We start from the raw sequence: 14,515 nt of genomic DNA, 5'->3' as shown, positions 1-14,515 counted from the left end.
TTAAGATTCCAACCACTGTATCGAATTGTTCCCTCAGTTTGGGATTTTCAGCTCTACAAGCCAAATACTTTGCTTACTGACAGCACATTTGGGAAGCAGTTTTATATTAATATTGTAATCATACTCAAGCTTATTTTAGGAGTCAAAGGAAGATAATGTGAAACATGTTCAAAATTTGAAAGGGAAGTGTTGAGTGAGCAGCTATATCTCCAACCCTAATCCAAACCTACAAAAAGCCAACAAAGATAATAAATCTCTGCAGTTTAATACTAAAAAAAAATAAAAATAAGATATAAAAGGTGGGGGTGGTGTTGAGTGAATGTAAAGTTTGTGATTGTGTATGGGAAGTAGGTGTGTGTGTGAGGTGTGTGTGTGTGTGTGCGCGCACATGTTCATGAGAGAGAGAGAGAGCAAGAGAATGAGAGATTGAGATTCTCTACCCTGCAATAAAAGATGGCAAGGTGATAAATTAGTGCTCTCAACTGAAATTGATTACTTTGTGTTCCCATCCAGTTCATATGGCAGCCACACAGATGCTCTGAAACACCTTAATGACACATTGGAGAAAACTTCTCAAGTGGGTCTCGTGCAGGGTTCTCTCGCTTCCTCCCCCCATTGGCTCCAAGAGGGAACTGCTGTGTATGCTGCATACATTAGGAGAAGCGCCATGCAAACATCCCTCTACTCCCTCCTGTACAGAGATGTCTTCATTTTATATCAGAAATCCTGTAGACAATCTTAGGAGCCTAAATGCTAAAATGACAAATGTAAGTGATTTTGTCTTTTGAATGCTTGGATATATCTATCCCTGGCTCTCTGGAGAGGTGGCATATATAGCAAAAAGATAAAGCAGCATCGAGCCACCTAGAGGCAATCTTATCCAAGCCTGCCTGACAAAGCAAAGCAAAGCAAAGCAAAATTATGGCTTATTGCCATAATTGTGGACTAAATGAAACTGCCTAGTTTACTTGCAGAGATTAAAAGCAGCAAATTCCCAGTATACTTGAATTAAAGGAGTACTACACAAGATGGCCCCATCTCTGTCAGGCCCCTGGTTTTAAACAATTTAAAAAATCTCCCTAGTGAGATTGATAACTGGCTAAAATGTAATCAATCCCAGTCCTTTGCAATTGTGGCAATAGGTGATGATCTGAGAAATGTCAAAGATATTCAGAAATCTAAATATGTACAGATTTCAGACTTCTCATTAATATTAAATTCTCAATTAGTACAACAAATTTTGTAAGTATAAGATTAATTAATTAGTTTAGAGAGCATGAGCAGGGGGAAGGGCAGAGGGAGAGGGAGAGAGAAAATCTCCAGCAGACTCTGAGCTGAGTGCAGAGCCAGGCACAAGGATAGATTTCACGACCCTGAGATCATGACCTGAGCCAAAATCAGGAGTCAGACACTTAATTAACCAACTGAGCCACCCAGGCACTCCCAGAGGAAAAAAAATTTTTTTCCAGAGAAAATTTTTAAATAATGTTTTGCCACTTGAGGATCTTATAGCTTTGAAGGAAGACACAGTTTTCAATGTTTATGTAAATGTGTAACAAACTATTTAGCCCTACAAAGATTGGTCAAATAATCTGTAAGTTGTTTATACAATATTATCCATAGGCTTAACCGTCTATATCTATGTGCTTCATAATTCTATATCCTTAATTACTATGAATCTGTATTAACTACTTCTTACTATTCCATAGAATCTAAACCTTAAACGCTTAGAATTCCCATTTGGTGTTCTTGGACATTGAACAATTGTCACAAGAGTAATAGTGATTTGAAAGACAAAAGTCAATATGGGACACTTTAGTGGCCAATAGATAAAAGCAATGGTACAAGTTTCTCTTTATACAGATACAGATAAAGCATATAACTTACTATGCTTTAGCTTAGGTAACTTACTACCTAAGGAATAAGACATTCCTAAAGGAATACAATAGCCTCTATCAAAGTGCTTTCCTGCCAAGACAGCACCTACAATCCAACAGGATTCTATCATTTTCCTGGAGACACTCAATGCTCTCACTCTCTGAAAGGCCCTTTCCTCTCCTGGCCCCTACTCCAAATATTCTGAGCCTAGATATGTCCCTTCCTGCTTACCTGCTACAAGACACACTCCTCAGAACATTCTTGAGTGTGAGACTAAGTAAAATAAAGGTCAGTATCCTGATGACACATTCTTCTAGCACAGCTAGACTGCAGGCATGCCTTAGTCTTGTGACTACAAACGTGATATAGTATTTAGCCTAAAGATGCCCACACATGCAAGATAACTAGAAATGTATACATTTCCCAAAGAAAGTCTTAAAGCATATGTTGACAAAAACACAGATTGCTTGCAAAGTAGAGGTAGTGTCTTTTAGGTAAAGTACCTTTGAAATCTTTCCTACCTGTAGTCTCATTAATTAAAGGAATCCCTGCTCAAGTTTGTAACTTCTTAAAACTACATTGTTAATGGCTTCAAATACAGGGTTTGCAGGTTTAAAAGCCCTCCTTGAACATCCCCCAAAAGTCTCCCAAAATGTTAAAGGATAGTTTTGTCTGAGTTTATATACCAAAAAGACATGATTAGCATAATAAAACCACCAATAACATGGTTAGTATTATCTCTTTTGCTTTTCAAATAGTTCCTCAGATATGATCTCAGTTGGTCTCAAGGCAAATATACTAGTACATTTGGCCCGTGGAGATAGTGAAAATGCCAAGGACTGGAAGAATGGGCCCAAACTGACTGGTAAATGAGCTTGGCCAGGTACAGCCAGATTACAGTATAAGGAATGGGGAGGAAGGACATTTGGCTGTGGTGGAACCAGTGTCTCCAAAGGAGCTTTACAACCCTACACATTTTCCCACTGTGGCAGAACAAATACACCTGTGACCTATGGAAAACATTTTACACAGAGCTGTCTACAAGTAACACTGATGATTCTTGGGAACTTTCTAAAGTTCTACGCTTTGCTCCCTATGTTCGGTTGAGTGTCACATGGACCCTTCAAGCCCCTTGGAGTCTTCCTAGAACCAGAATAAGGCCCCAAGCCTCTGGCTCCCAGGATGTCATTTCTGCTAACAAAATACACATCTGAAGATTCTTGAGGGAAAACAACCTCATTTTGTTGACTGGGTCCAGAGCCTCCTGTTTTGCCTAAGAGACCCATCATGTTCTGAAGCAATAGCTATCAGACTTTTTTTTTAGCAATAGAAACTTTTCATAAAAATTTTATGTTGAGCTTTTTTTTTCTTATAAACAGACAAATGCTGAACTTCCCTTAATGAAGACTTTTTGCCTCCTATTTAGCCATGAGATATCTTTGAAAACCCAAGAACTCTGGGGTGCCTGGGTGGCTCAGTTGGCTAGGTATCTGTCTTTGGCTCAGGTCATGATTTCATGGTCCTAGGGTCAAGCCCCACACTGGGCTCCCTGCTCAGTGGGAAGTCTGCTTCTCTCTCTCCCTCTTCTTCCCCTACCTCCACCCCAGCTCATTTTCTTTCGCTCTCTCAAATAAACAAATAAAATATTAGAAAAAAAAAAACAAAAAAAACTAGACATCTAGAGAGCCTTGTTTCAAAAACAATTCTCCCAAACAATTGAATAAAATCCCTGCCTTGAGCAGAGGCCTGTTCCTAGTGATTAGGAGCGGATTCAATCTTCCTCAACTTACTTCCCTTAGATAGTTTCTCCCCTTGAGCCCAGCTTAAAGCTCTTTTTCTTGTGATTTGATTAAACATTCCCTCATAACATTGACAGAATTCCCTGGCATGCTTCTTTTACCTTTATTGTAGTTCAACCTTCAAAAAAACTCTTCCCATTCAATGAGTATTTATTGAGTCTCCTCTATAGACCAGCTACTGGGAAATCTGCATGCTTGCGTTTAGAAGTCAGGAGATTCTATTCCACTGTATATAATATGTAACTCTGCTTTACTCTACTTCCTACTTAACAAACCTCAGAACTGTCAGAGATATTTAACCAAAAATAGAAAAATTCAAATGGATAAGAAGAACTGGTATTTCCATGGGAATCTTCAATTTAATAGTAAACGCACAATTAAGGTAAGTGGAAAGTCACATACAATTACATTCAAGGAAGTGTAAGCAGACTTTGTGAAATAGTTGTTGCATTTTGTTGTATTGAATAAAATAATAAATTATTTGAATAGTTCTATTATCTATCCTTAACTGAAACACACAGTGCCTGTCCTATTTCTTCAAAAAGCTTGTTAATATGCAATCACCTAGTACAACTGCTAAGTTTTTAAAGGTCACCCATGTTTTATTCATAAAGGGTGGTTTTCTGGAGGGGAAAAAGGTTACAATGTCATGTAATACCATATTCTGATGGAGGCTTTGCTTTCCACGATATGTTCTAATGGAGCAGATGGGGAAAGGGTGAGATTTGGGGGACGGGGAAGTGGATTGTTTCAGAGATATCAATAAAACTTCATTTAGAGCCAGAAAAACTTTTAAACAAGAGAGAAGGGATTCATTCTACTTTTTAAACTGTCAAGTAAGCATGACAGCTGGTGTTATTTATATTCACAAACTTATTCGGTTTTTCCCTAAGGCCAGGTATATGAAAGTGAATGTTTCACAGCTCTCTTGACGTTAAGTGGCCATGTGACTACTTCTGTCCAATAAAGTGTGAGTAGAAGTGAGTAGAAATGTGTGTCACTTGAAAACTGCAGCATTTACTTGATACTACTTGAACCACCAGCTCCCTCTTTTCTATCATGGCAACTGGGAAAGATAGTGCATTCAATATACAGATCAGTGTCTGAATCAGAGTTATTGTTTGAAAATCCATTGCCTCAAAGATGTGCTCAAATGCAAATTTTATTGGAATAATGTTACATACCTAAGGAAAAATTTTTGTCATATTGAAGCACTGAAATGTTAAGGTTGTTATCTGTATTAGTTAGAATTTTCCAGAGAAATGGAACCCATAAGAAAAGATTTGTGATATGAATTGGCTCATGCCATTATGAAGGCTGAGAATTCCCATGATCTCCCATTTACAAACTAGAGAACCAGAAAAGCCAGTGGTATAATTGAGTCCAAGTCCAGAAGTACAAATCCCTGTCTGAGATTGAAGACTCAAGCACAGGAGGGTCAGGGGTCAAAGGCAGGAGAAGATGGAGGTCCCTTCCTCCACTGTTGTGTTCCACTCTGTCTCTTAATGGATTGGATGACATACTCATATTAGTGAGAATGATCTGCTTTACTCAGTCTATGGATTCAAATGTTCATCTAGAAACACCCTCATAGACACACCCAGAAATAATATTTTATAAACTATCTGGGCATCCCTTAGCCAAATCAAGTTGACATATAAATCACATTACCACAGTGTGATGTAGCCTTTTCCTGATGGAGACACATCCCAAGATATCATATCTTTTACACATATGAAAAGCTCAGTCTCTTCTTTCATGGTTAATTTAACTACCAAAATTGGCTTTAAAATTTACTTGGTTCATCATCCTTTTATACATGTTACCAGTTTTTCAAGGTCACAAACATTTTCAAGGGATAGAGAATTAAAAAAAAAAAAAAAAGTGATAATTCAGGCATTTGATTCCTGGCCCCAAATTCTTTATATAGAACATAGCCTGTATTTTCAGAGGAAATGACAGTAGGTGGTATATCTGTCCTTAGGTAATGTTATCTTTCCATTACTTTAATCTGCACTTCTATATAGAGGACAACAAAACTGGTACCTCTGAGTAATTTTTTTTTCTTAAGTTTCTCAAAATATCTTAAACTCAAGTACAGAAACACAACATCACTCTCTCCTTCTAGAGGCCATGTCCTATCCATCATCACATCGTCCACAATGTCAAACACATTTATTTGTATTAGAACTCAATAAATGTTTGACTTTAATTGAATGGAAATTTAATTTCTGTTTTTTTTTTCACCTTGATTAATTTGCATTTTTATCTTTCTAAGCACTAGAATTAAAAACCTCAAGGTCATCTTTGATTTTCCCCTATTCCTTAACACTAAGAGCCAAATTGCCATTGAAACCTTTCATGGCATCTTTACTCTCTTTCCAAAATCTATACTCTTATCCTGACTGCTAGTTTGGCTCTTCAACTCTCAACGGTGACCTACCTTTCTCACTTTAATCTCTGATTATCCTAAAGTCCAGCCTGGTTCCAGAAACAAATCATATTTCCTGGCTCCCTCTCTATTTTTATTCATGCCTCTCTCTCTTAACATTTTCCTTCTGATTGTAAAGGACACTTTTTCTGGAAAGAAAGAGAGACATGTAGTGTAATATATTTGTTAAGAAGGTACTGGAGCCTGACAGATGAAGGGTTGCAATTGGAAATCTGGCTTGGCAGTGTAATGTCTTTGTGCCTATGGACTAATCAATCGGTTTGGATTTCTGGGTTTTGGTTTAAATATATATATATATATTTGGAGCCTGACTTTAGCATTTACCTTTTTCATGTTCTTAAAGGTCTTCTAATAAAACCTACTTACACACAAACACTCACACACACATACATCCATGACATTGATGAGCAATGCAGAAATTATTAAAGATATCTTAGGAAAGTGAAGGATAGACTGACCCTACATCACCTTACCTCCTGCCTCTTTTGACCCACTGGACACTCATGTCTCTGCTTTCTAATTTATTCTGTTCTGAACTTTTCTCTCTGTGTTTCAAATTCTCTGTCCTCTTTAAAACAGAGCAAACTAGCAACCATAATTTTCCCGAGGTTTTACTCTTAACTTCAAACAGCATATAAAAGTAGATTTTCCAAAAGTATGGGTTTGCTCATCCAGTAGTAATTCTCATGTAAAGCTTTCTCCTCACTTTAATTTGGGATAATATTGCTGAACTACAATGGTATATGAATGCTTAGGACAGAAACCATTATATATAAGTACTCAATAAATTTTCAGTATCGGTTATCATTATTATAGAGATCTGGGTGCCTTATTCAGTCTGGTATTTGTGGATGATAATCACTACTGGTGTTTCTGGGGCCTTTTTGAATCAGAGTAAATATCAGTGGCTTACAACAATAAAAATTAATTGCTAGCTCTAGTCATATGTTGATGCACACTGGATAGGCCTCTTGCTCAAAGGAGAGCTGGTTCCATCCAGGGAACCTGGTTCTTTCCATCTTGTGTTATCTGTCATGGGAGGAAAAGAGCAGAGGGGCTTATATGGTCAGGCTGGAAAAGTCAGACATCACTCTGCCCACATTCCATTGGTTGGCAGTCACGTGACAAGGGAAACCGAAAAAGATCATCATTTTGTGCTGGATCAGGAAATGGGATTGAGGATGTAATCTTTGATATAAGGGCTGTGTTATTTCTAAAGTAAAACGATGGCTAAGCAAATCTCAAGGTAATATGTCCAAGTAATTTTTTGATGAACTGTTGGTATTTAATTAAGTTAAAATAAGATTTACAGACATGATTAGAGAGGAGACATAACTTTTTTCTACCATTTTCTTGCCTATCCTTTCCTGGTGGGCTACCACTAAGATGGTTCCCAACTATTTCCACCTCCTGATATTCACCCCTTTATGTAACTCTCTCCCCTCAAGTGTGCCTGGACTAGTGATTGCTTCAGTTGAATATGTCAAATAAGATGGGATTTCATGTCCGTAATTAGATTACAAAAGATCAGAGTCTATTGCCTTCTCAATTTGTGTGCTTTAGGAAAGTAAGTAGCCATGTTGTAGGGACTGTAGACTTAGTCAAGAAACCAAAACCTAAGTCAAAAGCTCTCCAGATACTGAATTCTGTCAGTAACCTGAATGAGCTAAAAAAAAAAAAAAAAAAGGGACCATTCATTCCCCTCAGGTGGGCTCTCAGACAAGATGCCAGCCCCAGCTGACAGTTTGATTGCAGCCTAGTAAGATACCCTGAAAGAGAGGGGCCCCCAGTTCAGCAGTGTCCAAGCACCTGATCCACAGAAACAGTGAGATTAAAAACCTGTGTGACTTATTTATTTTTATGTAAGTTCCTTTCATTGTTGTTGTTATACAAATAACAATGCTTATTTAATGTATACGATTTGATGTGAAATCATCATCATGATCAAGATTGTTTTTTTATAAAGATCTTATTTATTTAAGATTATTAAAATATATATTAATATACATAAAGCATCCATAAAATATATTTTAATAATACAATATGTACTTTAATGTAGCTTAAAAAAACAGGCCAGTTTTGATAAGTTTTTTTAAATCTACATATATTTCCATTCCTTTTTAACCAAAGTCATACCTTCCCTCAATATGTACTGAAAAGGACCAGATGCATTTTCTTGAAAATGACCTCTTCTGCCTCTTTTCCTGTTTTAGTCTTCAAATAGGTTCAGGAAGAGTCCCACTATTATATCCTCTTAGCTCACAAGGGTAAACTTGAGTTGTAGGAAAGTTGTAGAAGATAAAGCCTACCAGGTGAAGTAATCCTATAAAACACATTGGTTTAGGAGCTAGGTTTTATTTGTTAATATTGCTGCTGTTATATAAATATTTTTTCAAAGATTTATTTATTCATGAGAGACACACAGAGACAGACAGACATAGGCAGAGGGAGAAGCAGGCTCCTCATAGAAAGCCTGATGTGAGACTCGATCCCAGATCCTGAGATCGTGCCCTGAGCCAAAAGCAGATGCTCAACCGCTGAGCCACCCTGGTGTCCCACAGCTGTTATATTTTAAGAATATATTATAATGAATGATGTAATTATACTCTCACCCAGATACTCTGCACAGAGGATGCAATTTTAAAATGTGACAAATGATGGAAGAGCTTGTGTGTGTATAATACACACTCATTATATATCTCTTTGTGGAAAGAACAGTGAGATCAGTGATTTGTTGGTTGATACTCAAATGTTCAACTTGACCTCCTTCCATTTTTTTTCTCTTTAGAACCAGAGGACATTGAAACAAAAACAAAAGCAAAAACAAAAACCTTAAGTTGAAGCCTGTATTGCTTTAGAATTTTTCATTTGCCTTATTAATAAGAAGTGGAACTGGCCAATGGATTGTTTTCAAGTTTAACAGTCAAGTTCACCACCCAAACGGCCCATATTTCCTTAACTCTTGCCCCAAGTAGATAACAAAAGGGCCAATTTTACACTAAAGATTTGATTCTGTGGCAAACAGTCACTCTTAAACTACTTTTACATAAACTTTCATGTATAAAAGCCTTTTCCTGTGTAAACTGAGAAGAAGGTCCTCATCCACAAATATTCAAATGACTATATCTAGGATTCTTGATGCACTTAGTCTAAGCTTCAGTTTAAAAAATGCACATGTTCCCAGAAGAAGGTTAGTGGGTCAATACTTTCATAATTTTTTAAAAGATTTTATTTATTCATTCATGAGAAACACACAGAGAGAGGCAGAGAACAAAAGCAGAAGGAGAAGCAGGCTCCCTGCAGAGAACCCAATGCGGAACTCGATCCCAGGACCCGGGATCACGACCTGAGCCAAAGACAGACACTCAACCACTGACCACCCAGGTGCCCCAATACTTTCATACTTTAATGTGAATAAGTTTAATCAAATATGTGTTTCTCCACAGTTTAGATGACATAGGGTGTCTGGGAAGAACGGAGCTTTGGATAGAGTTGGATAAGATGGCCATGACAATTCAGAAGTACAGATTCCCACCTGACATACACTGCAAAAAGTGTGGGTGAAACACTTAGAATAGTTTTAAAACACAAAGATAAAAAAGAAGCACTCAGATCCAGCCCATTGTTGCATGTATTTACATGTCTGAATCTGTAATTGTAGTCTTTCCCCCCAAAGAAACGGAAACAAAACAGAAAAGTGCAACCAAATTATATTTCCCCACATTTTCAGTTGAAATTCAAAGTAAAATATCTTACCTGTATGTATAAAATCTCTTAAAATTCAAATAGCTCCTGCCATAATAGATTTTCTGAATGAAAAGTTCTAGATAACTTTTGTAAAGCAGATCTTTCTCCTTTCCCGTCTTGGTTGTTCTCTAAGCATATGCTTTGGCCAGCACTGGCTACAAATGTGTTGTCATTTCTAGTCTTCACAAACAAAACATTAAAACAATTTTTCCTGACCATTTCCTGACAGTTTGTTATGACTTTCACCTACTTTTTTAGGCACGTTCCCTGACATGTTCTTTTTTTTACCCAAAACTTGTCATTTATTTATGCTGCTTTGATCAATTGAAGTAATAATAACTTAAATATGACTTGATCAAGCAAAAAAATGTAACCCTTAGAATCCTATTCCCACTGGAAATTTAATTTCAATTATATATATATGCTTTCTTTGCAGAAAACCTTTTTTTCTTTCTTTCTTTCGCTCATTCTTTGCTTCTTTTTTTTTTTTTAATTGTAATAGAGTTGCTTACAATGTTATATTAGTTTCAGGTGATTCCACAATTCTATACATTACACCATGCTCACTATGGTAAGTGTAGTTACCATCTGTCACCATACGAAGTTATTATAATATTGTTCACTATGTTTTCTATGATGCATTTTCCATCCCCACGACTTATTTATTTTTTTAACTGGAAATTTGTACCTCTTTTCTTTCTTTTTTTTCTTTCTTTCTTTCTTTCTTTCTTTCTTTCTTTCTTTCTTTCTTTCCTTTCTTTCTTCTTTCTTTCTTTTTACTGAAATAGAGAATTCGCCATTCTCTCTCTCTTTTTTTTTAAGATTTTACTTATTTATTCATGAGAGACATACAGAGAGAAGCAGAGACATAGGCAGAGGGAGAATCAGGCTCCCTGTGGGGAGCTCAGTGTGGAACTTGATCCCTGGACCCTGGGATCATGACCTGAGCCATAGACAGATGCTCAAACACTGAGCCACCCAGGTGCCCCTAATTCTCCATTTTCTTTACCTGACATGTTCTTCAAAATGCAACCTATAAAAATGACCCAATTTCTTCACCAAATTGTCAAACAAATTCACTATTTTCAAGCAAATTTCATCCCTGGCCACTCCCTCACCATCTACGATTGCCAGATAAAATACAAGATATCCTGTTAAATTTGAATTCCAGATAAACAACAAATACCTTTTTAGTATAAACATGTACCAAATATTTGCCAAGTTCAGCAACCCTACTGCCTCACACCTGAAAGTGTCTGTTACGAGCCCGGATGACCATCCCATGCAATGACATGACCAGAACAGACCATGAATACAACACAGAACCTGGACTTCTGTTGTCCCACTTAATGACTTTGGAGACATCAAGCATCTTCAACGTGCTCACTCAATGCTTAGCCTTGATTTAGGCTCCGGACAGAGCAAGAAAAGCAAAGCAGTGTTTTTGAACTAAAAAAAAAAAGAAAACAAATTCAATCCTTACTATTTTCAAGCAACAGACATTTAAGTTTCTCAACAGCTTAAAGTGGAGGTCCACCACATACAGTACATAAAAACAGAACAGCTGTCATTGAGAGCAGAGACTTCACTTTCTTGGTTCTTCCTTCACTGAAGATTGTGGCATCTTTGATGACTCCAACCGACACAGCATGAATATCACTGCTTTAATCTACCAGCTTGAATGTAACGCTGTTAACAAGAGAAGACCCTGGAGAGGAAGGAAGGGATAAGAGTTATATTCCTGTTATTTGGGCTTCTTTGCTACTTTCCCTATTAAAGAGCAACAAAGTTCACTTCAACATGAATAGATTCTGAAGGTGGTTTTTTTTGTTTGTTTGTTTTATTTTTATTTTGGGTTGTTTTTCCTCCTGGTTTGGCAATGTAAAGAATTATTTGGACTGTTCAATAATTTACTATGTAGAAGATTTTCATACCTAAATTTGATAAAACAGTCCATCTGAGAGCATCCTTGGAAATGAAATAATATCTGTTGGCAGATATAATATTAATGTAAAATACCTTCATGTGGTTGACCAGGTGTGTAAATTCCTTGAAGGTATATATGTTAAGGGTATGTTATTTTAAGAAAGACGACAACTAATGGGCCAACGGGAGAGATATTGTGTTTTGGCCAGGCTTCACTGGGAACAGTTTTTCAACATCACATGGCTGAAGGCAAAGCTAAAAGGCACTTACTCAATGATCTGCCTGTGTTTGTTTAGGTGTTTTATTATTACCATTTCATCTGACCCTGAAAAACGAGATTCTGAATTGTAAGTGAATGAAGCAAATTTTTACCTTTTAAAAGTGCCAAGGTCTTCGGAGTTATTAAGCCAGAGAAGAAACAGTTTATTTCAATGTTTGGGCTCCAAGTACACTTACTAAATAAATCTCAGCATCAATAAGATTCTAAATCTATGAATTCATTAGGACTGTTTCCCAGCAGTGACACTTCTTTGGTCTCTTTTGGAGTTTCTGTTTTAGTCTTTGAGCTGAGACCTTGACATCTGGAGAAAATATAGTGGGAGTACCTACACTTGACAGTAGTCCGCTTTTACCAATGGGATTTGGGAAGGTTTGTCAATGTATGGGTCATCACAAAGGGATGGAAGCAAAGGAAACTGAGAATATTTGAGGAAGGAACTATTTTGCTACATTTTATGTTTGTGGCTCTACAGCACTATCGCTTTGCCTATAGATAAACTTTAGACATCTAAGTTGAAGAGCAGATTTCCTCGCCCAGCACCATCCTCTACTCTCATTATCTTAAACCTGTCAAAGGTACATTTATTTTCCTGAAAACTCAGTAAGTCAATGTCAGAAATGCTCTTCCCATTTTTATAAATGGAATCGTACATCAACTTTCAATTACCAGGGATATCTGGTAGAAGAGAGAAACTCACAGATTAATCCCGAAATCTTAATTTGGCAGTTGCTTTAGACTTCCTTCCTCAGAATAATTCTCCATGAGCAGCTAGAAGTTCTGAAAAGTGACTGAGCAGTGTAATCACAGTATTAATATTAATAATATGACTTTACAGTTTTTAAAGTGTTTTTGAATTCATCATCTCATTTGGCTTTCCAGAACTCTCTGAGATGGAAATAGACCATGTGTTTTCATTCCTTGTCTTTTTATTTTTTTTGAGATTTTATGCATTAATGAGAGAGAGGGAGCGTGAGCGAGCACAAGCAGGGGGAGGGGCAGAGGGAGAAGGAGAAGCAGGCTCCCCGCTGAACAGGGCGCTCAATGTGGGGTTGGGTTCCTGGACCTCAGGATCATGACCTGAGCTAAAGCCAGATGCTTAACCAACTGAGCCACCCAGGTGCATCTATTTTCATCCCTTCTTAAGTTATGAGGAAACAGAGAATGAAATTTAGATCACTTGCTTACATAGTAAATGCCCCTCATTATCTCTCTACTATATGATATTACAGGTTCCAAGATGTAACCAGCACACTGTCACTTTGTTATCTGTACACTTGTATTGAAGGAGCTGACAATGAACTAGTGAGTTGGAGATACAAAAAGAACAAAACCTAGTCTCTAATGAGATATTTAAAACTTCCCCAGGATTCCTTCACATGGTCTTGGGAACTTGGTTTTGTTGATTTCCTGATCACTATGTGAAATTCTGAAGGCGTTTTTGCTCCCTATCTCTTTGTTTAAAACTGTCTCATTCCAATGAGTAGTCCTAGATCCTAGAGCAGGAAGCCAAGTCTGACAGTGTGAACAGGCTGAACTATAAGTCATCATTGATCATGGAAAAATGGGATAGAAAAACTATTGTTCAAGTGAAAGTCTCCTATTGATCTTGCATATTGTTTAAGTCTGTGCTCTGAGCTCTATAATCTAGATTCAAGACTATGATCCAGGAATTAAAAAGTTCTCCAGAGAATCAGATATCTTGCCTGAGGTCTTTTCACTTCTCCTACCATGTGTAAATAAAAGAAGATATTTTTGAGGCATGAAAGTGTCTAATACTCATTTGCCCTCATATCACCCCCTTTCTTCCTGCTCAAGGTTCCACAAAACAGGCTCTCTTCCTAGGTTGGCAGAAGATGAGAAGCAGAGAAAAATGAAATGGAAGTATTGGTCAGGCAGCACTTGAATTATTTTTACTTTTTCCCCTAAAACTAATTATTTGGGATTGGGAAGGTAAAGAAAATCTGATACCAAACACTGTGAATCTTTACTTGGTGTCAAGTTTTGCTTAGGGCCAAAATATTAGACAGGGCTTAGGTGAAAAACCTATTAGTTTTCTTTATGTTAGCCTCAAGTTCAAACCCTATAATGTAGTCAGTTTTTATTTAGATTATCTCATGGAATATTTACCCCTCCTCTTTTAGTAAAAATTATGATGCAGAGACAGTAAGTCTGATTTTCACTTTTAAAATAGAACTAAATTTTAATTTTGACAGAACATGGAAATTGATATTGTCAAAAAATGCCAGCAGCAGGGATTCCTGGGTGGCTCGGCAGTTTAGCGCTTGCCTTTGGTTGGAGGCGTGGTCCTGGAGTCCCGGATCGAGTCCCATATCTGGCTCCCTGCATGGAGCCTGCTTTTTCCTCTGCCTGTGTCTCTGCCTCTCTCTCTCTCTCTCTGTCTCTCACGAATAAATAAATAAAATCTTAAAAAAA

General features: G+C 37.2%; 1 long non-coding RNA gene across 1 annotated transcript in view; it reads right to left on the bottom strand.

Moving 5' to 3' along the window:
- The window catches only part of LOC118354301 (uncharacterized), a 79,397-nt gene extending 69,371 nt beyond the window's left edge, over window positions 1-10,026 (bottom strand). The window contains exon 1 of the long non-coding RNA XR_004814575.2: window positions 9,886-10,026. This is a non-coding gene — a long non-coding RNA (uncharacterized LOC118354301). The remainder of the gene's footprint in view (window positions 1-9,885) is intronic.
- Window positions 10,027-14,515: the final 4,489 nt, after the last annotated feature.

The sequence above is a fragment of the Canis lupus genome, chromosome 3, assembly GCF_003254725.2.
Source record: "Canis lupus dingo isolate Sandy chromosome 3, ASM325472v2, whole genome shotgun sequence".
Lineage (NCBI taxonomy): Eukaryota > Metazoa > Chordata > Mammalia > Carnivora > Canidae > Canis > Canis lupus.
The sequence above is the reverse complement of the archived record's forward strand: the minus strand, read 5'-3'. Positions and strand labels throughout refer to the sequence as shown.